This window comes from Manis javanica, chromosome 4, assembly GCF_040802235.1.
Source record: "Manis javanica isolate MJ-LG chromosome 4, MJ_LKY, whole genome shotgun sequence".
NCBI classification, from domain to species: domain Eukaryota; kingdom Metazoa; phylum Chordata; class Mammalia; order Pholidota; family Manidae; genus Manis; species Manis javanica.
The window spans coordinates 1,882,448-1,907,100 of record NC_133159.1 but is presented as its reverse complement, the minus strand read 5'-3'; the positions used below and the strand labels follow the sequence as shown (position 1 = coordinate 1,907,100).

Sequence of the window (24,653 nt, the reverse complement as noted above, 5' to 3'; positions counted from 1 at the left end):
CCAGGGCTTAGGGTCTATTTGCCCAAGAAATCGCTGGAAGAAGTCATCTAACTATCTGACCACTGTTTGCTCATATATGCACATACATGAGCGTGCAAACATGTGCAAGCACGCGTGGTCAGGGGTGCCGCTTGTGTGGTTGTGGGGGCCAGCTGGGTGTGTTATGGGAAATGACAAATCTGTCCTGAGGAGATGGCCCAGGACTGCCTGGGCTCCCCCTCTGTCCTGCCAGGGGCACTGCCCACCGGAGATGGCTCCCTTCCCTGTCACCACCTCCCAGACTCGGCCCTTCTGTCTCCCCTCGTCACGGTCCTGGGAGTCGCAGGGCCTGCGCAGAATGTCCTAGGATGAGAGTCGGTCTTGGAGGCCCAGGCCAAGCCCCTGAAACTCCTGGTGGCCTCGCAGACAGCCTCTGAGGGGCCCTCTGCCTTCTGCGCTGCAGGCAGCTCCATGCCCAATGCGTGGTGGTCCTTGTAGATCTGCGCCCCTGTGGAACAGCTGGAAGGTTCCACGCTCATCCCAGCCGGCCCCATGCCCAAGCCCTTCTTTGACGCCTGGGGGCTCTTGAGTGCCCGCAGACACCGGAGTCCACCGTGGGCTCCAGCCTGCCTGGAGTCTGGGTGGCCCTGCTATATAATGTGGATGGACAGGGCCTGCCTTCTGGGTACCCTCTGCCTAGCCAGAGCAAGCCTCTTTCCCACACAACCACCCAGCCAGTATCTGAACGTGGCCTGTGCTCTCCCAAACCTTCCCTGTGCCAGGGTGAACATCTGTTCTCTCAGGCATGTATGAACATAGACAGGCCTGGGTGCTTGCCCACACAGGACGCGGTACCGGGGCCTCAAGATGTCCCCATCCCTCTTGGGGTACAGGGCCAGAGCCTGGAAGCAATGAAGCCTCTGGCCCCCGTTGGCTTCCAGGTGCTCCCACACTGGTCAGCGGCCTCTCCCTCCTGGTCACCCCTGGGAAAAGGCCTTCCTCCTCAACCGAGAATCCATGAGGACTGCCATGGTGCCAGGTACTTCCTGCTGGCCCTGAAGGTCAGATGAGACCCCTTCTCCCTGCGGGCACCCCGGCTGGCTTTCCAGGCCGATGGAAGTCTTGGTTCACTCCCTCCTGCCATAGAGACTGAAACTCTACCTCCAAGAGGTGGCAGGTGAGCAGCTGGCCCTGCCTCCAGTGGAGGCAGATGAAGCCCTGGTCCTAGGGCCCTAAACCTGCAGCAGATGTGCTGGGAGAGGGGCCAGGCCTGTGTCTGTCCTCACAGTCAGGCACCAGGGCCCCCTGAAAGATGGCATGGGAGGGGCAGAGCCTCAGAAGGTGCTACTTTTTGGCTTCAGACCAGTGAAATACACCCAGGGGTGGCCCTGGGCCTGAGCGCCCATCTAGGAGGGCAGCATGCTGCAGGCCTGGCTTGTTTGGGGTGTGGAGGGGCCTGCACTGTGTCTGACTCCAGAAAGGGAGATGTGGGCTGAGGAGGGTCTCCTTGTCCCCTCCTTCCTCCCATCTCTCTGCAGTGGCCAAGCCTGCGTGGGTTTAGGTCTCCCTTTGTGCTGGTGCAGACCCTCACTTGTCACCTCGGGGGACACGTAGACATCTGAGGCTTGTGCTGATCACACTCATTTTACACCAGGGGAGATGCAGGCCCAGGAGCACAGGGCTCCCAGCCCAGGCGGCCAGCTGCTGCCTCACATGCTGTCTGGAGGCGGGTCAGGACCAGAGGGAGAGCCTCCCTGCCTCCTCCAGGCACACGGGACGCCACATTCTCTGGAGCCCAGAAAGCTGGCCCAGGAGCCAAAGGTGCCCCGCTGCATCTTTGAGAGTGAGGCTTTCCCAGTGCCTTGGCCTTGAGGCCTCCCTGCCCCTCCTGCCCCCGCCAGCTCCCTGGCTCAAGGTCACCTCTCCCCAGTCTGGTGGCAGGGCCTGAGGCCTGGTTTGGTCTGTGGTTCAGAGCGTCACCCCAGGAGGCCAACACAGGCAGAAGGGGCTCAGGAGAGAGTGACTGCAGTGTGCCCACCATGGGCTGCCCGCGTGGTTCTGCTTGTACCAGCCGAGTGGAGGAGGGAGGGAAGGGGGACAGGACAGGAAGCGGCCCAGCCCCTGGCTTCTCCTCTGGGCCACTTCAGCCATGGCCTCAGGCTGAGTGTCCCGGTTTGAAACCCAGCGCCCGTGCCTGAGCCCACTCGGGAGCCGGGAGTTGGGCTCTGGGCTGCCTGGGGCTGTACCTCGGGAATCCCAGCATCTCCGAGAGAAGCTGCCTTCCTGCCCACTTTCCCCAACTTGGCCTTGAAGGCCTCCCTACTGCTCACTGCCCCACCTGCTCCCCGGCTCATAAACCACCCCCACCAGAAACGCTGAGTTATGGAGCAAAAAGATGGAAAAATTCTCTTAACCTTGACGATTTTTTTTGCACATCATTTGAAGTTTCCTGCACTGCTAACTTGTGGGCTGTCTGCTGGGCTGGTTCTCTGTGGTTTAATGGGCACGGCCAGCCGCTGGCCCCATCCTGGGTGCGTGCAGGCAGAAAGGCTGAGGCATCTGTCGTCAGCTCGTCTAATGGATTCCCAGCGTGCAGGAGGCGTGGGCCCCGGCCACCCGCCCTCTCCATCCTGGGGTCCTCCTGCTGGAACGTGGCTCTGCAGAAGCCTGGGCTTGGCGGTGCCTCCGACACAGGGCAGCCACTGGGAGAGGGCCCCCCTTCTTACCCTCACCCCTCCTTTTAGGACCCATGGGCCAATTCAGAGCCATGAGCTGGAGCCCCAGAGCTGCCCGGGTCTCTCTTCTGTTCCTATGTATATGCGTGCATTTGGCGTGGCCACGATTTGGGGGTCCCTGAGTAGCTGAAGGGAGCCTATTCTTGTGATGGAAGAAGGTGGGGGAAAGGCAGTCTGGCAGCACCTCTGTCTGGGTGCGGGCAGGGGGCCTGGGTGAACCCACAAAGCCCCCTCCTGACTCTCATTATGGAGCTCAGGGTGATGTGATGGAGCACGGATGAGAAACATGGCCGGTGGGATGTGGCAACACTGCCGCCAAGCAGACAGGATCCTGGCAGGCAGGTCATGGCCTGGAGCCCCACCTGCAGGAGCTGAGTGGGGGGGAAGAGGAGACGCAGGGCAGGAAGGGGCAGCTTCTCAGAGATGGAGCCCGTCTCCTAAGCTCACAAGGAGAGGGTAGAGTGTTTTCTGGGGCTTGTGCCTGGAAGAAGCTGGGTTGGGGCTCCTGGCACCCCCCCTCCAGCTGATCTGGGGCTTTACCGGACAGTTCCAGGGCAGTGTGTGTGGAGGGGGTGTGGCAGGGGGATGAGGTCCAGGGTCCCTTGATGTCAGATATCCAGGAGCCCAGCCCAGGAGGAGAAGAGGGAGCCGGGTGCCCAACGGGGGTGCTCTGGTGCCACAGCAATGGGCAGAGCCCTTTGGCTTAGAGCCACCCTACAGACCACACGCCACAGTGTTTTGAGGTCAGATGCCTTCAAAGTTCTGGTGAGCCATGGATCAGGGATTATCCAAATGCCGTGCAAACTCCCCAGGGTTCCAGACCTTTTCTCCCCCAAACACTCAGACACCCAGGTGCCATGAGCCTCCTGGCGTTCACAGACCAACTCCCACCAAAGGCCCAGGCGTGCGGTGCTGAGGCCTTCCTGGGCGCACAGCCCTGGGCACCCCGCCTGGAGGCCAGGTGACAGCTCCGGACGGTGGGCTGGGGCTTCTGCTTAGCCATCTCTGGCTCCTCTGTCCCTTCCTCCCCTCCCATCCCATTCTGACATCACTTGTCCCTTTTCCTTGTTTCCTACTCGGGCTGGGGGCTGTACCCAGAGGAGCAATTCTCTGGCCAGCGTCTTCAAGGTTTGCAGAAAAGGAGAGGGTAAGATGGTGGCAAAGCAGAGTTTCAGCTGACACTGTGCGACACCCGAGCCCTCTCTGGGTCCCCTGGAGCTGGACTTACATGCCCTGATCTGGTCCACAGCACACAGGGGACAAGAAGAGAGGTCATGGCACACCCGAGCCTGGGCGGCTGTGCCGAGCTGCCTGCTGCAGAACCTGGGCTCCTGGTGCCTGGTGTGACCTGAACATGACCCTGCTCCTGGGGTGTGTCCAAGCTCTGCACCCTAATGGGGATGATCGGGGACGGGGCAGGGGCTGGGCATCCTCCCAAGCACACATCTTGTTTATCATGAGTTTGCAGTTCATCTCGGCTGTGGGCTGTAGCCCTGGCCCAACAGAACCACGTGGGCCAGCTAGTGGTGCAAACACTCAAGTGTACAGGGAAATGAATGAATGAAGAGACTCGCTCAGAGCTCTGCAGACCCTCTCAGGGTGATCAGCAAAGTGGCAGGAGGTGGGGGCCCATCTGCTGAAACCACAGGGCCAGCAGCTGAGATGCATTTACAGGCAGCCTGTTGCGGGGTTGGGGGGAGAGTGAGGAGCTGCCCAAAGGGGTGAGCGCTGCATCACTGGGGGAGTTCAAGGAGACAGTGGCGGCCATCCCTCTAGGGTGCTCCATAGGGACACCAGGCTCTCTGAACCATATGGGCCTTTGGGGCCCTGAAATGGCGTAATTCTCAATTTGATGATATGGGGGTTGTCCAGGGTCCTGCCTCAGTTTCCGTTCTGGAACTAGGAAGCCTGTTTCCTGCTCTCTAGCTGTGTGGGGGCCCATGGCTCCATGCACATGGGGGGCACTATCACCTGCAGGTGGCTTGTCCTGCTTGGTGGCTTGCCGAATGCCCAGAACAGCCCCGTGCCACACCATGCTGTGCTCTGAGAGCAAGTGTGGACATATTGATGATGGCTGTGAGTTCCTGCTGCATCCCCAGCTGGCTGTACCTGCTGGTCAGCTCTTCAGCAATGTGCCAGCTCGGGGCTCTGCCCACCATAGGACGACAAGGGCTTTGGCCAGCAGGGCCTTGCCTGGGCCTTCAGGGTGCCAGGAAAGCAGACTCCTGGCTGGTCAGGAACCACAGACCCGAAGGGGCAAACCAGCCCTGGCAGTGAGTAGGGGGTGAGGGGGGCACCAGCAAACAGGCTGTGCCCGTGTCTCCCTTTAGGATCCCTCTGCCCACCTGTGTGGTAATGGTCTGCAGTTGCCTGGGGTATCGCTGCAGAGAAAGCCCCCAGTCCCTGTAGAGAGCCTGGGTCCAGTCTCAGCCCCCAGTGGGCAGGGGGTCTCCCTTACAGACCAGGGCAGCTGCTGGGCGGCCTGCAGAGGCAGGGGCTGAGGGGCGGGAGTCCCAGGACCCTCCCCCTGTGGGGTGGCTGGTGCCACAGCCACTCCCAGAGGGCAGCTCTGCCCCCAAGGCTGTCCTCAGATATAACTGCTATGAGCTCATGACGGCGTAAGGTGTCTCCCCCAGGACGCCCTTAGTGGACTGCATTTCTGCGGTGGGGACCCCTGTTTACCACCTATCCTCTTTAAAACCATCCTGCACAGTGGCCTATGGAAAGTTCCGCCAGGAGGTGAGTGCCCTGTGTGTGACTACCTGGCTTGCCAGCTTTGGCTGGGAGCAGGGCAGAGGGTCTAGTTTTGAAGAGATGGGCAGACTTCTTTCACTGGAGGGGACGTTGAGGCAGCAGCACTAATGAGAAACTGGCGCAGCCCCTCCCAGGAGGCAGCTGGGACCCCAGGGTCTGGCCCTAGGGCTCCTGGCAGACATGCCCACATCCCTGCAGGGGAGGCCCTTGTGCAACCCAGCAAGCCCACCTCGCTCCACGGCGACGGCGCAGCCATCTCCTCCCAGCCAACCCCAGAAGGACATGACGTGAGTCAAACTCCACCGAGAACTCCAAATAAAAGCAGCCGGGTGACTTACTGACACCAGCTCCTGGGGCAGCTGGGCCTGGGTCCTGCTCTGTCCTCTTCCTGGACTGTTTTGGGCGGGACGTCCCAGGACTGGCCTGGGACCCCGTGTGGCTGCCTGGGTTGGCCGCACATGCTGCCTGGGGTTGTTCCTGGCTGACTCCCTGCTGCTGGTGTCACTGCAGGACTGAGTGGGCTCTGCACGCCTGGCCAGGCCAAGTCCTGACAGCCCCGGCAGCCCTCGGCCCGGGAGGAAAGCCCCCTGGTCTGCCCTGCTCTGCCCGCTGAGCCTGCGGTGAGGGCTGCCTGGAAGTGACTGGAACCCTGTCATACCAGGTCAATGCAACCCGCTGCTGTGGCCTTACTGGGGCATTTCTCATAAGCACTAAGATGGGATTTCAGCTGCTGTGTGGGTGACAGGGTGGAAGCAAGGAGTTCGTCTGGGCCCGAACCTGCCAAGGAGCACAGCAACCTCGGACCCCAGGGTCTCCTTTCTGGCCCTCTGAGGAGATGGCTGATGTCACAAGAATGGTACCTCAAATAATCCAGGTATAATCTGGGCATAAGTATCTGCCACTCTGTAACACCCCCCCTGACCCCAGACCTGGCACTGCGTCACTGCAGTTGGGGGGACCAAGACCTGCCTTAGGCATGCCCACATGCAGAAGCATGTGCCTCTGGGGGCCCCCAGCAAACCCCAGCACAGAGGGGCTGAGCCTGTCTCATGAGGACCCCGCTCCTGGTAGGTGGAAACATCCACCATCTGGTCCTGCCTCTCTAGGCTGGGCCCGGGGTCCAGTCAGAGAGTTTGATGCCCAGGGAAGGATGGAGTCCTGGAAAACCATGGCTGTGCAGCCCCTGGTACAGGTAGGGCTCTCAGTGCAGAGAAGCCCCCCAAATCCTAGCCTGGTGTGCAGAGTGCTCCAGGCTCTCAGTGCCCTCCCAGCCCTGCGAGCCCACCCTACTCCTGGGGCCGATGTGGTTAAAACACTAACACCCAAACACTTTTTTAAACGCTAGTTAGAGTTGAAGTTGTGTCAGGACCCAAGTCTCGGGGCCTAAAGGCCGCACGTCACCACAGACTCAGCCGTGACATTCTCAAGTGAGGTGCTTCTGTTTTGTTTTTTGATCATAAAAATGATTGGGGGAAAAAAAAGCCCAAACAAGCAAAGCCCGATGCCACAGCAGCGTGTCGCGCAGGCACTGTGGGGCCGGCGTCTGCCCACAGGAAGCGGTTGCCCTGCCGCTGCAAGGCCCCGAGGTGTCACAGTCATAACCTTTCCCTGACCACATAGAGGGTGACAAACTGCACAGCTTGTGACCGGGGCACCCCGCCTCCCCGGCCGACAGGTGCAGGAGGAATTCCCACAGCAGCTAAGCTGCTGCAAACTGGGGTGGGCCTCTAAGCCCAGGGGCACACGCCAGGGCCTTGGGGAGAGCCGCCAGACTTTCTCTGCTGGAAAGAAGCCCCAAGCGCGGAAGCCAGTTGCCAGGCTTAGGAGCCCACCAAGGACCCCCAGCTCTGTCTCCCTTGGCTGGGACTTCCACACTTTCTAGCCCACGAGTTGGTGGGGGTGCTTAGAGGCCCAGGGCCTCATTACCCACAGACCACCGAGGACGTCGCAGTCACTGGGGACAACGGCAAGTGCAGGCTGTGCCCAGAAGGGAGAAACTGCCACCAGCACTGCTCGGAGGACCAGACACGCCAGGCTGGGAGAGGCTCGGAGCCTCCTGTCCTGTCCTCTGCACACCAGCTCGCCTTCTCTGAGGGGCTGCCTCTCCAGAGCCTGGCCCTGGGGCTCTTCCCACCACAACCCTGGTCAGGAGGAGACAATCCGCCCTCTGGCTGCCACCACCCTGCAGGATGCCGTGCCCGCAGACCCCGCTGCTCTGGCTCACAGCTCCCTGGGGGGCAGACATCACAGCCACATCTGCAGGCGCGAGGCACAGAGGACTTAGATAACTGGCACATTCAAGAAAGGGGCAGACCAGCTGGCTGCTGGCTACTGGTGGCCTGCCTCACCCCTTTCTCAGTCTCTGGGGACCACCTGCACTTCTCAGCTCGCCTCCACTTGAAGATGGCAGCTACGAGTGACTAGGGCTTCCCTAGAGCCTCACCAAGGACTAGGGCTCAGTAGGGGCTCAGAGAGCATCTCCACGGATGCACAGAAGGAAGGGTGGGCGAGGCAGGGCCTCCCAGCCCAGAGCCTGGACGCCTTTGCTCCGCCTCTTTCTGAGGTGACATGTAAGGGAACAGAGTGCTGGGAGTGCTAAAGGCGGCAGGGTACAGGAACACCTCTCTCAGGAGGCCTGCCCCGATCCCAGCACAGGTGGGCCCCTCTGAGGGGCTCTCACAGCCCCTGCCCCGCGGTGTGGATTGCAGAGGGCCATGGCTGTCTAGTCCACATTTTTCTCTTTTCTTGGATGACCAGGACTGCGAGGGTTTCACCTGGCTGACTCCCACAGCCAGGCAGACAGTGGGTGCTCAATGAGTGTTTGGGGGACGAATGGGTAAGGTGCTTGAGGACAGTTGAGGATGTCACCCAGTGCCTCACAGGCCTTTCCCCAGGGGTCTTTCCTCCTTCATCCCCCCGTCACATTCTGGACCCTTTTCTTTCTCATTCCCCCATGGGTTCTGCAGAAGGGAGCATGAAGCCTCGTTCCGGTTGCTCTGCTCCTCTGGGAATCAGTACTAACTCTCCCTGGGTCCCCGTTACAGTGTAGCCATCCCATGTTGAGGGTCACAGCGCGGCTGCCTTGTGCTCAGTGTTGCAGTATGACCTCTCCCTAGGCCCACGTGGCAGTGTCCTGCTTCCCGGGGCAGAGCAATGCTGGCTTGTCCATCTCAGCACCCCGTAGACCCAGGACACAGTAGGTGCTCAGTCAAGGTGTGCCGGGCAGCCGGGACAGACTGAGCCGGGTTATATTTAGCACCTTCTCTGCCCGACTCAGTCTCTTGCGGCCCATCCCTCTTCCTTCGCCAGGGCACACGTCGGTCTAGAGAAGCTCCATGACCCATCGTCTTCCGTATCAGGCCTCAGGTTTTGAGATCAGCTCCTGCAAATAGCTCGGATCTCAGTGGGCCAGATCGAAGCCCGTACCTTGCCAGTCCCCTGATGGGCACTTGCTGCTCGTGCACATACAACGGCCCTGGCGGGGGCTCTGGTGCAGACGGAGGTGCCTCCAGATGCCCTGCGAACATCTGCTTTCTTCCTCCAGTAGGCCCAGGTATGTGCACAGAGAACGCTGGCCTGCACCTGCACCTTTGTTCCGTCTGTATGGAGAGAGGACATGTACTTCCTTCCAGCCGATTGTAGTGATTCTGCTTCCTAGGGTTTCTGTCTTCTCCAGGGTCACCCAGCGCTGGGCCGCTGTCCAGCTGGTTGAGTGGGGAGGGGCCCTGGGGTCCTGTAGCTGGGACCCAATGGGCTGGTCCTCTCTCCTGCACCTGGCCCTTCTGCACAGCAGACGTGGAGTGACAGCGAGACGGGGTGGAAGTGCCAGGTTTCCGGATTAACAGGAGTTCCTTCTGGGTCCTCCAGTTCTCGGACTCTGTCCTTCCGGCCAGATGCCACCCAGGTCGTCCGTGATGAGCCTTGACTGGCACCCCAGGTCTGCCCCTGGATGTGAGCTCAGCCTGAGACATCACCCTGGAAGCCGGCTTCCTCTGCAAGCCGTGAGCACGGTGGGTCAGATGGGCAAGTTTGGAAATGATCCATAAGCTGAGGTGCGGCAAAGTCAGCCTTCAGTGACAAATGGGACCAATTAGCTCAACAGCTCTTCCCTCTTCCCGGCGTTCCAGGCGGCTTCCCCAGCCAGCCACCTTTGACGAAATATATTTAAGGAATTAAAAGTGTGTCCCCCACAATGATATTACCCGGCTCTCTTTCAAGTCCACACGAGCAAAGTTCAAACATCTATTCAATCCCAGGAAATAGAATCGAAACGGTTTATTAAAAATCTAATCACAAGCATTTATATGACACAAATGGTTCTGCATGGCACCCGCCAGCCCCACGGCCTCTCCCCGGGGCGGCACAATGCAGCCCATCACCCGGGATTTAAATGGGGATGTTGAGGAGCTTCGGAACATTTTAATCGGATCTTTCTTTGTGGATTCTGCTATTGTACTTTTTTCATTTGAAGAAAGGCAAAGGATGGGAGGACCATCCACTTTCCTCCCTCGAGTGACGTCAGAATATGTGGCTTATTCTGGCAGATCTGTTTCTGTCGATGTCAGGATGTGAACATAAACCCAAAGGAACAGAGAATACCTGTCTCGCTTAACTCAGGTGACACAGTGCTGCTTAGGGCAGTGGCCCCGCCTGCTGCCCTGGGTTGGCACCCTTCCTCAGGTGGCTGGGTGGCATTCTGGGCGAAGGCGGCTCCTTCCCTGCTTGGGGTGGGGGCCGGGGCGTGAGTCGGTGGTCTCTGCCCGGCTCTGGCCCTCTGGCTTCTCCACACAGTCTGAATGGCTGCACTATACAACACTTTCCTTTGACGTCCTTCTGGCCACGGGCGGCCACCCAGGGCTTGACCACGATGCCCCTCTCTGGTGGCCGAGGCGCCCCAGACTTCCTCTGGGTGGAGGTGCTGGTCTTCAGCATGGCTCCTGAGTTGGAAACTATGTCCTGGAGACGGTCTCCTGTGCCTTCCTGGAGGGTGCTGGCATCTGGCCACATGGGCACGGGTGGCTCTGGCAGACAAGCCGGGCCTCGGAGATCCCTGCAAGGTCAGCGTGCTCATGGAGTGAGCAGCTGCCCTGCGTGGCACCTGGCTCCTGCCCTCCCTTGGGGCCTGGGCTCTTTTCTAGAAGGTTCTCTGCCTCTGTGAGGAGAGTTGGCCCTCAGCTATGTTGGACGCATATTGCCACCAAAGCCTTTATGTCGCATACCTCTCGCTCCCTGAATATACTACATCACTTTTACTTTAAATTATTTTTGTTTGGTCCTTTCTACATGATGACCTATTTTAAAGTTACTTCTCAAGTAAAAATGATTTTAACTCTTTCCCAAGTGCCTTGTTTCGAAGACAAGGTTTTTAAAAAATTTAATATCCCATTTAATTTTTTAAAAATGTAATTAAAAATTTAACAGAACCAAAACATTTAAAATAAGTACATTCACTTCCCACCCCAGTGATTCACTTGTCACTTCAACTATAAATGATGAAAACCAAATTCAGAAGTGTGATTCTAGGACAGCTTCTACTCTGTCAATACTCCACATTTATGTATATATTCCATATTGGAAGCAGGAATTCTCTCTCAAAACACTATCTCCCTAAAACCTCAAGGTGTGCGGTGCAGCTGCAGGGACACCTGACATGGGAAGCTGGGGTACAGGCCTTTCCCTGCAACAGCACTGCAGCGCAGGTGCCTCTGAGAGTGAATCCCCGGCTGAATGGGCTCCCCGCTACCGCACTGTGGCATTTCTCAGCCATTTCTGCAATTTTTCTCCCAAACTGGCATGATTCTTGGGGCTGTCTCAGGGGCTGGCAGAGACTGAAGACTCCAGGGTCACTCTAGTCAGGGCCCTCTGGAGGGCTGCTGCTTGGGGTCCTGGGTCATGCTCCATGGGACGCCTGGCTGCTGGGAGTGGGTACCTGGGACCATCTCCGGGACAGACACACCGGCCTGGGTCCTGCCTCTGCCTGGGGGATGGGCGGGGCTGGAGGCCCTGGCGACGCACTCCGAGGACAGCTCCTTGCCTGGCCCAGACCCAGTGCCACCACGCCTCCCTGACCCAGAAGTGTGAGCCTCCACGGAGGCAGCTTCTCGAGGCTCTGCCTCCCAGGAGCATGCCAGGGGCTCTGTGCAATGCCAGATGGAAAGACCCTCCATCCAGGGTTTTCTGCAGAGGTCAGTGGAGAAATTCTGGGAATTTCTAGAAGGTTCTCTGCCTCTGTGAGGAGAGTTGGCCCTCAGCTATGTTGGACGCATATTGTCAGATCCTAGAGCGTTTCAATGAATGCTCGCTTGCAGATAGTCAATCAAATCAGGCTTCATGTCAGGGGAGGAGGTAATGCTTTTCAGCTTTGCCGGGTCACCTTGATGTCGGCTCAGCTTTTCCAGTGACCGTGTTGGACAAGTTCTTTTCCTTTTCATATGTTTGTGTGAAAAGGGTTCTGATCAGGTTTGAGATTTCCTCCCACTGTGGCTTCTGGAGGGACATCCTTTCACGGGAATCTCAGAAATCAGCTTAGTCACTTAGGGGAGCACGTAAGTCGAGACACGCCATGAAATTGGGGACCACGGGGCTGTGTGCACATTTCTGGAAAACAGACACTTGGGCCCAGTTGTCTTAGGGAGGTGTGGAGCTAGCCACCCGCTGCCCCAGTGTCTCTCAGAAAGCATTTGGCCACTGGTGTGCTGGGGTCAGGGTCAGCGGAAAGGCCCCTGCTCACCCACAAAGCAAAGAGCTTGCGTTGGACCTTTCTCTCTTTTGGATGAGAGCCGTACCAACCACACCACCATGCCATCCACACACAAAACGTCCTGTCAGTGGGAGTGGGGAGGTGACCCCTCGCTGGGACAGCTCCCCAAGCTGCAGATACCCCTCTGCTCGGCGGAGCGCAGACACTGGTGATGTGTGCTCCCTCTTTACCTGGCTGGCATCTCAGATGCAAAGCAGAGCACAATAAAACACACGGGTGCAGTCCGCACTCCCCACAAATGCCACAAAGTTGCCTTTGTGCGCCGGAGACTGAGGGGAGCAGGCTTGGTGCTGGAAGACGCGGTTACCGCCTGCTATTATGCAATAGGATGTTAACCACACATTCTAATAATAAAATAAGATAAATAATAATAAACATTTGACCTAGAGTAAAGATCCTTCACGAGACACCCTAATTATTTCTCTGCCCCCACTTCGGTTGTTGCTGGAACAGCTCCAGTGTGCCCGGGGGGTGGGGCGGCCCCGTTCTCCAAGGAACAAAAGGGCTTTTTCAGTCCTAGGGCTGTCAAGTTTATCCAAATATTCTCAGCTTACCACTAGCCCCTTTCTGAATTGATATTCCCAATAAAAGGACATATTGTATCTTTCAACCACACGGGGCCCCCTAAGTGAGGATGCAGAGAGCAGGGAAGCCTGCTGCCACTTCCTCAGAGATGGTGGGGAAGGGGCGTCCCTAGTGTAATGTGGGGAGTGGGCAGCGGAGGGCCCAGTGCAGTGGTCCAGGCTGTGCGCAGAAGGAAGGAGAAGAAAGACGGAACCCACAGAGTGTGCTCGCCCTGCGCCACACCATTGGCTGAGGCCCTTGTCCTCCATGCATTCATTCTAATTTTGGCCAAGCCTGTCTAGGTCCAGGTTGCCAGCAGCTGTGGAGCACGTTAAGTCATGAGTACACATGGTGATGAAGGGAAAGATGCATTCCAGCAGGGCTGAGCTGTGCAAGGCCTGAGTTCTCCGGCTGGCGGCACGCCCTGTCAGGGAGTGGCCTCCCTGGAGCCCACCTTCTACCACCGAGCATTGGCTCCTCCCCATCTGCCCAGACCCAGAGGCCTGTCCTGTGTGTGCACGTGCACATGTGCATGAATGCATGGAGTGTATGTGCATGTATGTGCAAGTGTGTCCCTGGGTGTGCACACACATGCACCCGACAGCCTTCAGAGTGGGCCCCACAAAGACCATTTCCTTCCGCCCAGCCTCCTCCAAACGGCTCTGATTAGCGTTAATGATAATTCTCATTAATCACCTTTGGCGGCTGCAGAATGGAAACGAGGCCCCAGCCAAGTGACAGGAGCCACTTAGGCGGTATTTATGACTTGTGTGTGCCACAGCAGCACCGAGCCCTGATACCCTGGCCTGTGGCTGACACTGGGGCTGACATCTGGGGCCGCCGGCTGCCTGGCACAGGGTTCCAGGGTTCCCTCTCCTTGCCCGACCTCGGGGATGCCCTGCCCCGGCCCCTCCTCATGCACAGCCGAACAGAGCAGAGGCTCCCTGTCAGGGCCAATGTGCAGGGAGGTGTTTGGGGTGAGGCCGCCTGCCTGCTTGCCCAGGAGGAAGAGGCAAGAGGGCCACTGGTGTCCGCTGGGAAGTCTCCCCCTTCCTTCCTGAGCAGAGCTGCACCCCCTTCCTCTCCCTGACCCCAGGGGTCCATTGCTCTGCACCCACACTCCTGTGGAGCCTGGCACAGACTGCCCCCAACCTAAGGGGGCAGTCTGATCTACCTGTGACCCTCTGGCTGCAAGCAGTAGGTACCTGGGGACATTTGTGGCTCAGTGGTGGGCTGAGCAGGCAGGTCAGAGAGGGTCTGCAGGTGGGTAGTGCTCACAGGCCCCTGAGCAGCTGCTGGAGGTCCTGGGGTCACTGTGGACCCTGCCTGTGTCCCTGTGCAGTCTACCCGGAGCCCAGAGCTGCTGACCTGGGCTGCTTCTCAGAGCCCCACTCCTTGCCCACGTGGCCTTCCCCACTGGTGGATCTGCTCCTGGGCTGAGATGAACCTGGTTTTCTCTGGGTCCCCTGCACGTCCCCTCCCTTTCATCTCCACGTGCAGCCCTGCCCTGGGGACACCTGCGCGGGTTGAGGCAGCATGCACACACAGGGGTGGGAAGACGGGCCTTGAAAGGATCGGCCACCCTAGAACTGCCTCCTTTCGAGGCAATAAAATCGTCTTTCTCGGGACTTGGGGAGGAGTGGGCCCACATGGCCGGCTTCTGGTCCTCCTGGCTGGGCCACACTCATAAGAATGGATCTCTGGCTCTGCTTTCTACCAGGCCCCCTGCCCCAGGCAGCTGGGCGCGGGGGGGGGGGGACCGCCTGCGCTGCACGTAACTGGCCGTCAGCCTGCTTTGATTTTGCCCCTGCGCCAGGGGGCCTGGGCAGGAGGACAGTCAGTACTGGTAGGTCGCCAGGAAGCAGAAGTGGGGCGGGCAGGGGCGGCTTGGGCGTGGACACTCTGAGGCAGACAGCCCCATTAACCTGGCAGAGAGGGAAAGGTGGTGCTCTTGGGGCTTATCCAGAAAGCTCCCTGGATGGGGTGGGGGCGGCCGTGATCCGGTGAGGGGCTCTAACCCACTGAGATAACCTCCCTGGCCAGAGCCAGGCCCCCTGCGTGCCTGCCACAGGTCCAGGTGAGCTCTGTGAAGGCTGCTCTTTGGGGTCCACTTAACAGCAATCCAGGAGCCCCAAGAACCACTCAGCACCTACAACACAGAACACACCCCAGCCTCACACCAGGAGGAAACGCTCCCACACCGTGGCGAGGACTCGGCGGGTCGGGGTGGCCTGAGCTCTCTGACCTTCCAGAAGCCCACCTGAGCTCTCAGAGCACTGAAGCCCCCGTAGCAGGGTGGAGGGGGCGGCTGGCAAGGAGACAGCCTTGGAATTTCATCTGGGAGTTTCCGTGCTCAAGGCCGCGCACGTGCAGCCTAAATCGCGCGCCCCACCCCATGGGAGAGGCAGGGGGATCGACGGACATTTCTAAGGGCCTCCAGGGCCGCCCGGCGGGGGCTGCCGGCTAGGCTTGCTCTGGCCGGCAAGCTGGAGGCATCTGTTTGCAGCTGAGAGGTTTTTACTGTAGGGGTGACCCACATGGACAGGGGTATTGTTTTGTTTAGGGATTTTCCCTCCTCCTCCTTCCTCCTCTTCAAAAGCATTACGGTCCCAACATCCAGCTTTCTGGGGGTTCCCTGGGGCTGCTGTGGTCATGGGGCAGCTCTGTGGCCATGACCTGCGGAGGCTGGCACGGGTGCGTGTTTGGAAAGTGGTCTTCTTTGGTGACAAGAGGGCATATTGTGCATTCTTCATTTATGAGATCAAGGCTGGACCCCACTCTGAGGAATGAAGATGTCTGTGAACGACACTCAGGAACCCCAAGAAATCAAACCATTTTACTTTGAGGGGAAGCAGCCTTGGGTGAGACCCTGGGAGGACTTGGAAGCCACAGCCCGCTCTGCGCTCCCCTGGACTCCGCCCCAAGACTCGCGGGCTGACCACCCAGGGACTCCCTCCACGGGGGAGGGATTCCCCAGAAATGAACACCATCCCACTGAATGCTTAATTAAGGTCGACGCAAACATGTCCATGCCACATTGGTGGTTAAGCCAGTTGCAAAGGAAAATAACGGGGGACAGAGTAAGTACTGGGACAGCAGCCCACAGCAGGCTGCCCCTCCGGTGCTGATGTTGGGAGGACATGGCAGACCTGCCGCCCGGGCTGCAGGTCTGCGGCACCTGCCTTTGGCACCTGGCCCAGCCGAGGGGAGGTGGTCTCTGCACAGATGCGGACTGGCTGGACCAGAAAGCCCCCAGCCTTCTGCTGTCAATAGTAGGGCAGGGGTAGCTGCCTCCAGCTTCCAGGGCCTGCCGTCTGCTCCTGGGGGGCAGTCGCCGGGGGGGTCCTTCACTGGCCCCTCAGTGCAGCTGCACCTTGTGGTAGCTTCAAATGCCTGCTTGCCAGGCAGTTCTGAAGAGACACACACCCGTTCTTCAGAAAGAGATATGCAGATGTATATATATATATATATATATATATATTTTTAAATCAAGCTCTTAATGTCCTCCATCCAAGGCGAGGCTGTGTCTCAGCCCATTTCCACAAGTGGCCCCAGGGCTGGGCGTTCAGGCCCCGGGGACATGCTGGCCGTTCCGCCCTCTCCTCTTCCTGCAGGAGCCACCACGTACCCTGCCTCTCTTCTGCCAACCCCTGGGTCTCAGGGGTTGTGGGTGCATTGTGACCTCTCTGGTCACAGAGTTTTCAGGAGACTTTGAAATATGCACCACAAACACCAGGTGACGTGGAGGACAGGGTCCGCAGCGCCAAATGCAGCTACCCCGCTCCACGGACAGCCTGCCCGGGAGGTAGGACGGGGTTGGGAGGGGGTGCCTTCAGAGGACATCCCTGGACAGGAGGACGTTCCTCCGTCCAAGGATGTTGGGGTTCGGCAGGCGTCACGCCCAAAATGAATTCAGGGCTCTGTCTGTGACATTTGGACTGTCCCACAGACAAGGACATGGCTGTTTGACAGATCTCTCTCTTTTTACCTTTCTTCCCCCTTAACAAAGTGATGACTATCTTGGACCACACGCAAGCTTGAAGGGGGCTGTTCTGTGTGGTTGGAGTGTGGGGTCCCCAACTGTCCGAAATGCTGGAGAAGGTTCTAGGTCATTAATGCTGCAGGGTTGGTCCTGCATCCCACATGGCGTAATCATCCACTGGGACCCTGTCTCTGCTCACCCTGGGCATTGGGGTTCAGGGGGGGCATGTGGCTGAGAAGGAGCCACAGGGAAGGGTCCCCCAGGCCGACATGCTTGGAGCAGCTCTGTGGCTCAGAGGCAGCAGCCTCTGAGTGAGCAGCCTGGCCACGGCCAGGTGCCGCAGTCAGAGCCACAGTGCGAGGCAACGGATGCTGCCTTTTAAAGCCGTGCCCTGCTCCAGAGACACTCTTCAGGCTGTGCCACGGAATATGCTGCCTCGCACACAGCGCCGCTGTGGTTAGATCAGTGTCTCGGCTCAGCCACACAGAAGTGGGTCTGCTAGAGAAAGGGACAGGGCACGGCAGCCCTCGCCCCTTGCTGCCGCGGGACAGTCCACACAGCTGACACCATTTTCGTGACTTTCAGAGATGCCGCACTTCAGAAAAATAGAGGAGGTTGGTCCAAACGGAACCTGGGGGTCAGGGTGCTGGGGGTGGGGCAGCCTAGTGGCTGCTGTTGTCACCCCACAGCCACCTCGCCTCCCCTTGTGGCCCCTGTCCTGGTAGCCCCCCCAGGCACAGCTCCACCGAGGTCTTCCTCTGTTCCCACAGAACCAGCAAGGAACCAGGTGGCATGGAGCTCAGGAAGCTGGCCCTCCCCTCTCTTCAGGGAGCCAAGTCTCTGGAGGGCAGTGACTCGGAGGCCGCATGGCGGTGGGCGCCCTCTCCAGCCTCCCATACGGAGTCCACTCTCATGCCTGACCTGCCTCTGCCGGAGGCTCGTGTGCAGTCCGGGGGTCCACAGGACAAGGAGGTGGGGGCCTCCATACCGGGCATGGGTGCAGGCCACCCTCGACATGCTCAGCCTCCGTCTCTGGCTGGGGACCCATGGCCTGTGGGAGGGGAGCGTGCCTGTCACTGGGGACAGCCTCTGACCCAGCCGAGCAAGCTTCTCATCCATCCAAGAACAAAGGTGGCACAGGGTCTAGAAGAATCCAGCTGCTTCCAGGGGTGACCGGCCACTCTCACCTGCAGACCCTGTCCTCCACGTTTGGTTTGCAGCAGCAAGCGTTGCCCAGAGCCGTGATGCCCGCGTTCTGCACACGTGATCATCATTAAGCAATGTGTCCCGGATGACGAGATAAAAGAAGTGTTTGATTCATTTTCCAGAGCTTTCAAATATGCGACAGTTAGGGACAGGGGATCGTGGCCCCGCTAGCAGGAATGCATGGAGTTCATTACACTTGCCTGTTGCTTTTCGCTGGCTGTCGAGTTGCTTCAGGGGCCCCGTTTTTCGGGACAGGCTGTGTTTTCAGGAATGCCTGTCTGCACATGGGCCCCAAGGAACGTCCTGGCCGAGACCAAAGCCCACGCACGTGCCATCTGTTCTCTGAGAGCCGCTGCATGGGACACGCATCCGCAGGCCTTGGCTGAGCCTGGCTGCTAAGTAAACGTCACTTTCCAGCAAGGCTTTTGCTTTAAAGGGACTCAGTTTCACGCTCCCAAGCCGTACTGCACCGCAGCGAGTTTCTCTTCAGTCACACGGGACTCCTGTTTTTTTCGGGGAGAAAGAAGTTAAGACTGCCAGTGGTTTTCTAGACGCTTTACAAGAGGCCTTGAAGAGCTGGATCTGTGAATGCTGCTCAGGGTAAACAATGATGACAGACGGGGCGGAGGGTGAGAACCAAGCCCCAAGGAACTGCAAGTCGAGATTCCTTGCAGACGGTGCTGATGGGCCTCCCACTGGGGACCCCGCTGCCATGGCGTCGCGTGAGTCTTTCCGTCTGTGCCTCATTCTGGACGCTTGCCTGGTGCCCCGGACAGAGCGCGGATGCCCAAGTCCTTGAGTAGAGGGCCAGGCCTGGCTGCTGCTGTGGTGAGCTTTAACACCTGGGAGGAAGGCGTCACCTTTGCAGGAGGGCTGCCCAGCCTCTGCCATGACACAGATTTAATTTGTGCTCTGATTTTCTAAACTAGAAAATTATTCTGAATTTTAAAAAAATATGTGTATTTATTGGAAGATGCCAGTGGGCAAATGGGGGCTGCACCAGTCACCCGAAGACAAGCCTGTGTGGCAGGATTGGCTGTGGCAGTAGCAGTGCCTCCCTTGACGGTTTGCAGTGGAGTGTGGCCCATCTTAAAGTCTCTGCAATTTTCTATTCTCCCCAGTGTCCCGGGGAGCATCCGTTTCCCTCAAAACAGTCTGAATTGGGAGTGAGCTCACCTCCTGTCTTGGCTGGAGCCGTCACACAGTGACAACACGGAGACCTGGAATAAGGGGGAAATCAGGCGTGATTCGCTGTTGCGAGGTCCACCACCTTCCATCCTGCACAGCACGGGGGTGTTCGCTTCTGGTGTCCCATCTGGTCTGGGGTCCTGGGAAGACTGTTATCCTTGCGGTCATGCTTTCGCAGAAGCTCTAGACCTTGGCGCTGAGGGGACCGCTCCTGCTGTGGACCTGGGCTCCATCCTGCCACCTCCCAGCTGCTGCTGGAGGCGGTAGCCAGGTACATACATGGAGCATGGTGACAGCAAAGGTCTGTAGTTCCCTGTGGCCACCAGGGTCCTCTACCTTTGCCCACCTCCCTTGCTCCCAATGTAAACCTCCTGGTGGGTGAAGGTGTCCAGAGAAACCCCTTTCAGGACCAACTTATCTACGTTCCTGGTGGCAAGCCTGTGAAGGCAGAGCCAGGAGCTTTATGAGGACTTACCTGTGCAGGGACATGGCAGAAAGTGCCTCCGAGGAGGAAAGTGGCCCCACTGCACAGAGTCTGTGTTGTCCTGGCTGACCCAGGCCTGAGGGTCCTGATCAGCCCCAGCCCCATCCCCATCTGAGGACAGACACACGTGCACACTCGAAACAGCTTCTATACACTTGAATCCCAGCATCCTCTGAAGAGCAGCTGGGACTTCCCTGCCCGGCACATTTCTGCAGCGGCCTCACTGTGTTAATGGTTCCCTCTGCACTGTGGACATTTGGGTCTAGATCACTCTGTGCCAGAGGCCGTCCTGGGCACTGTAGGGTGTCGGGCACAGCCAGTGTCTCTGGGCTTTGCCCACCACCTCCCAGACAGCAGACAGGCCGAAGCAGACAGCCCTCAGGGCACGAATGAGCACTGGCAGAGAGGAAGGCCATGGAAGGGATGTGGGGACACATGCTGTGAAACGCTTTAGTTCCTGAGCGGCCCTAAAATCTGGGGCCTTTCCCAGCTTCCAGGACCCCACCCCTGACTCGGCACAAGAGAGCGCCCGCCCCGGCAGAGGTGGCAGCGTCCCTTCTGGCTCCAGGCTCCAGCAGCCCCAGCTGCCTGAGCCGCCTACACACCTTCAGTTTCCCTGCCCTTGGCTGGCAGGTCTGTAAAATGGGCTTGCTGGCAGTACTGCCCTCGGGGGCTGCTCTGAGGCTCAACCAAGACCACAAAAGGCAGGGGCTCCTCCTGCACCTCTTCCTGAAGCGTTCTGATGGAGAACACGGATTTCAAACACCACCCGCCCCCTCCCACCTCCTGGGGTGGGGATCGGGTGTGAACACTCACTCGGGCCTCCCTCCAGCTGATCAGACAGCAGCCACACGTCATAAAACAGCCGTCCGTTCACATCTGCCCAGAGCTGCGCCCTCTGGCACAGGGGCCTCCTTGCCCCTGGCTTCTCAGCTGAGAGATGCTGGCTTGGCAGAGACAGGCTGGCGGGCTTTGGAACTATGCCACTCATACCAGACATGTCGGGCCTGCTCAGGGCCAGTGGGACAATCCATCTGCACACCACATACTGATGTGGGCAAGGAAATTATTTGCTTAAGATTAGGGAAGTTTTGCTAATGCCGTCATGGGAGTCATGGGAAAAGCAAACGGCGCTGTTTCCAGAAGAATGTGGAGGGTATTGGGCCCTTAAAATTGCATTTGATTCAAGGTGTAGGTGGCAGCTGTCACCTCGTCACCGACAGGCCAATTGTTCTTGTCAGGAGGTGCCTGGAGGAGCTGAGTGTCTTCGCCCACATTCATCTCAGCTCTCATGGCTGGGGGTGTTGGCAGAGGACAGCATCTGGGATCAGCCAGGTGCTGATTTCCAGAGACAGCTCATGGCATGAGTGGGCAGGGGGCCCAGAGGGCAGGGGTTCTGTAAGGCAGGGGCCCCAGAGGGCAGGGGGCCTAGGGGGTCAGGGGGCCCAGAGGGCAGGGGTTCTGTAAGGCAGGGGACCTGGAGGGCAGGGGGTCCAGAGGTCAGGGGACCTGAGGGACAGGGGGCCTGGAGGGCAGGGGGGCCAGAGGGCAGGGGACCTGAAGGACAGGGGGCCCAGAGGGCAGGAGGCCTGGAGGAATGGAGGCCTGGAGGGCAGGGCGTCCAGAGGGCAGGGGACCTGAAGGACAGGGAGGCCAGAGGGCAGGAGGCCTGGAGGGCATGGGGCTTACAGGGCAGGGAGTCCAGAGGGCAGGGGACCTGGAGGTCAGGGTGTCTGGGGCCTGGAGAGCAGGAGACCAGCTCACAGGGCCTGGGGCTTGGGGGCCTGGAGGGCAGGAGTAAGCCTGGGTACCCTGTCTGGCTCTGTATCCCTGGGGCAGTGGCTCAGCCTCCTTCTGCTCTAGTCTCTCACCTGTGGTCTGAGAGGGGCTGAGGGTCCCCACTTGAGGCAGGTCGTGGGGGTCGCAGGGGTGAGTGTGCGTGCTGACAGTGCAGCATGTCCACTGCAGGGTGAGGCTGCCTTTCTCTCGCTGTGAGTGCACACTGCCCAGACCAGCTTCCTTCCCAACCGATCCCCGGACCAGAGCTGCTGCGGGGAAGCCTGCTGGGCCGCGGCACGGCACCCTCTCTCTCAGGGCCCTGCATGAGCCCCTGCCCCCGGCTTGTCTCCCACCCCAGCTACAGAGAACGCGGTGCCATTCATCTGTGAGTCCTACGGGGCGGTGCAGACACCCTGCACCCAGACACTTACACGCACTCGGGAAGCCCCGTTAGGCTGTCGGCTCAACTTCTGTGGGACCGACAGGGAAAAGGGGGCTGAACTGTCCCCGCCCTGCCAAAGAAACAGGGAAAGGAGGTGTGGAGTGAGCCAGGCCCCGATAACATTGGGGTGAGGCAGAGGAGCACCCCACAAGCAGCCAACCCGTGCCGTGCTGCCCAGTCACTTTCCTCCATGGCCTGTGGGGCCTCCCACCTGCTCCCACCTGGCACTCCACCGGGCATGTGTCTGCAGGCCCAGAGGGCCGCTTGCCCCCCACACACCCAGGTCGGGGTGGCCTGTGGCCCTTGCTCCAACTGCCAGCCCCTGGGGCCTCCATGGCCCCTTGTGACCAGGCCCTGCTGGAGATGGATTTAGCTTTTGGTGATGTGCCAGCAAAGCCATCCCCCTGCAACCTGCCCACCTTGGCACTGGGCCCATGTGCCTTGTGCCCCTCTGTCTCTGCTCACACCTCCCAGGCTCTGGAACGCCACTCCGGCCATGCAGACCTTCACCTGCTGGGCACATGTGGCATGTCCCTCCGTGAGCCCCACCTGCTCTCTGCGCCCATGATCTTCACCACTGAGAGGTCCCTGTCCTGGGTCTGCACATCTGGGCACCCGACACGCAGCCTCCTGTCTCCTCTGCCCTGAACAGTGCTTGCTGGAAGGTGGCCCAGGATTCAGATGTCCTGGTGCCAGTCTGCTGTGTGATAGCTACGGAACCAGTATTTACTCTGAAAGTTCAAAGGGCAAAGGGAATTGTCCTCTTGCCTGATATAAACACGGCCCTCCACAGACATCCCGCCACGTCCAGCTACAGCCCTTCTCCAGGACTGTGTCCTACCCTGGTGAGGGAAGGTGGCTCTGGGCCCCCACAAGCCCTGCAGCCCCTGAGGCCCCCTGTGCCCTGTCCGCCCAGTGTTGGTGACCTCAGGCCTGAGCACGGCCAGCTGAGGAATGAGGTGGGGAATGTGTCAAGGCCACGCACGGCACCCTTCCTCCTCAGAGTCCCTCCCTGTGATGTGACCCAGAACACCGGCTCATGGACTCCCTGAGTTCTAGGTGTTCAAGGTGTCTCACTGCAGCGCTCTCAGGGGACAAGCCCCTCAGCCAGGAGTCGGTTCCCCGAGCACCACTTTGAGGGAGGAGGGCCTCTGAGAGCCCCAGTCCGTCACGGCCTTCTCTTCCCTGGGGACCAGCTGGCCAGGCCTGCGTGCTGGTCCCCAGGCCCCCTCGGGCCTCTAGAAGGACCCCTCTGGGCCCACAGAGCTGTTCTTGGCAGCTCCTGCCAGGGCTGCGGGCTCAGCTGGGTGCCAGGGCGACCTTGGGGAGCGAGGGGTCTGCAGGTCAGGGCATCACAGGAGAACGTGGACACTGGAGGCAGGAGGTCGGCCTCACGGCCACTGCTCAGCTGCTCTATGGGGGTCTGGCTGTCCCCAGACTCCCACCCACTGCCTCACGGGAGGCAATACGGAGGCAGTGAGGATGGTGGTTTCTGCCCAAGGGGCCAGGTCACCGCCCACAGATGAGGTCCTCAGCCTGCGACCTATAGGACAAGGGTGTGCAACAAGGACGTCCTGGGGACAACCCTCAGGGCCAGTGCAGAGGGCCACTGGACAGCCTCGCCATGGGCACCCTGGGCCAGGTCCACTTCTGAGATGGGGCCAGAGGGCCCTCTCCCTCCTGCTGGGGGGCCAGGCTGGCTGCTGTGGGGTGCTGGTCGCCCCCTGCTCTCAGAGTTGACGGGCAGATTGCCCACCTTCATGAACTGCACCCCACAGAACATGCATTCCACACCTGGTTGACTTCTGTGACAGACTGCAAGAGGGAGGGGGCACAGCTGGGGACGGGGGGACGCGGGCAGACCTGGCCCCGGGGGCAACCCCTGGGTGTGTGGGCATTTGGCTGGGGCTAGTTTGCCAGCTCTTGCCTTCCCCTTCCTGCCCCTGGCTCCGTACCATGCTTGCTGCCCCTGGGGATGCCACCCAGGGCCAACCCTCCGCTTGGCCATTCTGGGGGGCACGCCTGCAGGTGGGCACCCCGAAGCATGCCCTGGGCCCACACACTGACTGCTGTGGAGGATACCACCCCCTCCCCACCTTTTCGCTACTTCTGCACACGACACGGAACTTTTATGACTACCAAATGTGGCCGACCTACACCCTGAGCTATCTATTGTTCATTAAGCTGGGCAGAGGCCCTGGTGGGGGCCTTGAAATTGGGGGGGATGCTGAGGTGGGGGTGGAGGCTGTCGAGTGTCTGTTTTCAATATGCGGCCAATCATGGCCTTTTTCTCCTGTTTAGTATAATTTTATACTGGGTGGATGTATTTAGGGCCTGAATGGCTTGACAGTGATGATTAATACCGTGCATTAGGAGACTCCGGTGCAAGTATTTGGGAACAAGCTGAGCTAGTCCTTCTCATCAGATGGTCAAGCCCGCAGGCCTATTAAAAGCAGCAGGAGACCTTGAGGCTTAATCACAGAGGCTGGGCCCGCGGCGGGAAAGAAAGGCAGACGGACAAATAAAGGGATGGGCAGAGCGGGCGGAAGGAGCCCGCCCCCCGTTAGCGGCGGCGAGGGGAGCGGCGACTGGAGAGGCGTGAATGCTGCGGCAGCGAGGAGGTGCCTCCGAGCTGAGCTGCCCTGAGGTGGGGCACCCAGGAGGGGCCCCTGAGGATGGGACGGCCTCACGCACCTTCACTCCCCGGGGCCCACGGTGCATGTGAAGGGTGTGGGCCCCGCTTGTTGAAGAGTCTCCAGGGTCTGGGCTGGGGGACCGGG

At 59.4% G+C, this 24,653-nt stretch overlaps 1 protein-coding gene and 1 long non-coding RNA gene across 10 annotated transcripts in view; one reads left to right on the top strand and one right to left on the bottom strand.

Moving 5' to 3' along the window:
• PRDM16 (PR/SET domain 16) overlaps nucleotides 1–24,653 on the bottom strand; it is a 301,085-nt gene that overhangs the window by 47,526 nt on the left and 228,906 nt on the right. The gene's annotated exons all lie outside the window — the stretch shown is intronic.
• On the top strand, nucleotides 4,466–10,782 carry LOC108402583 (uncharacterized). 5 transcript variants are annotated; one of them, XR_012129929.1, is made up of 4 exons: nucleotides 4,466–5,453; nucleotides 5,667–5,755; nucleotides 5,979–9,021; nucleotides 9,336–10,782. It is a non-coding gene; the product is annotated as an uncharacterized lncRNA (long non-coding RNA). The 5 variants fall into 5 exon arrangements; XR_001854473.3 differs by having other exon boundaries at nucleotides 6,130–9,021; nucleotides 9,336–10,781; XR_012129930.1 differs by having other exon boundaries at nucleotides 4,467–5,453; nucleotides 5,667–9,021; nucleotides 9,336–9,478; nucleotides 10,013–10,782.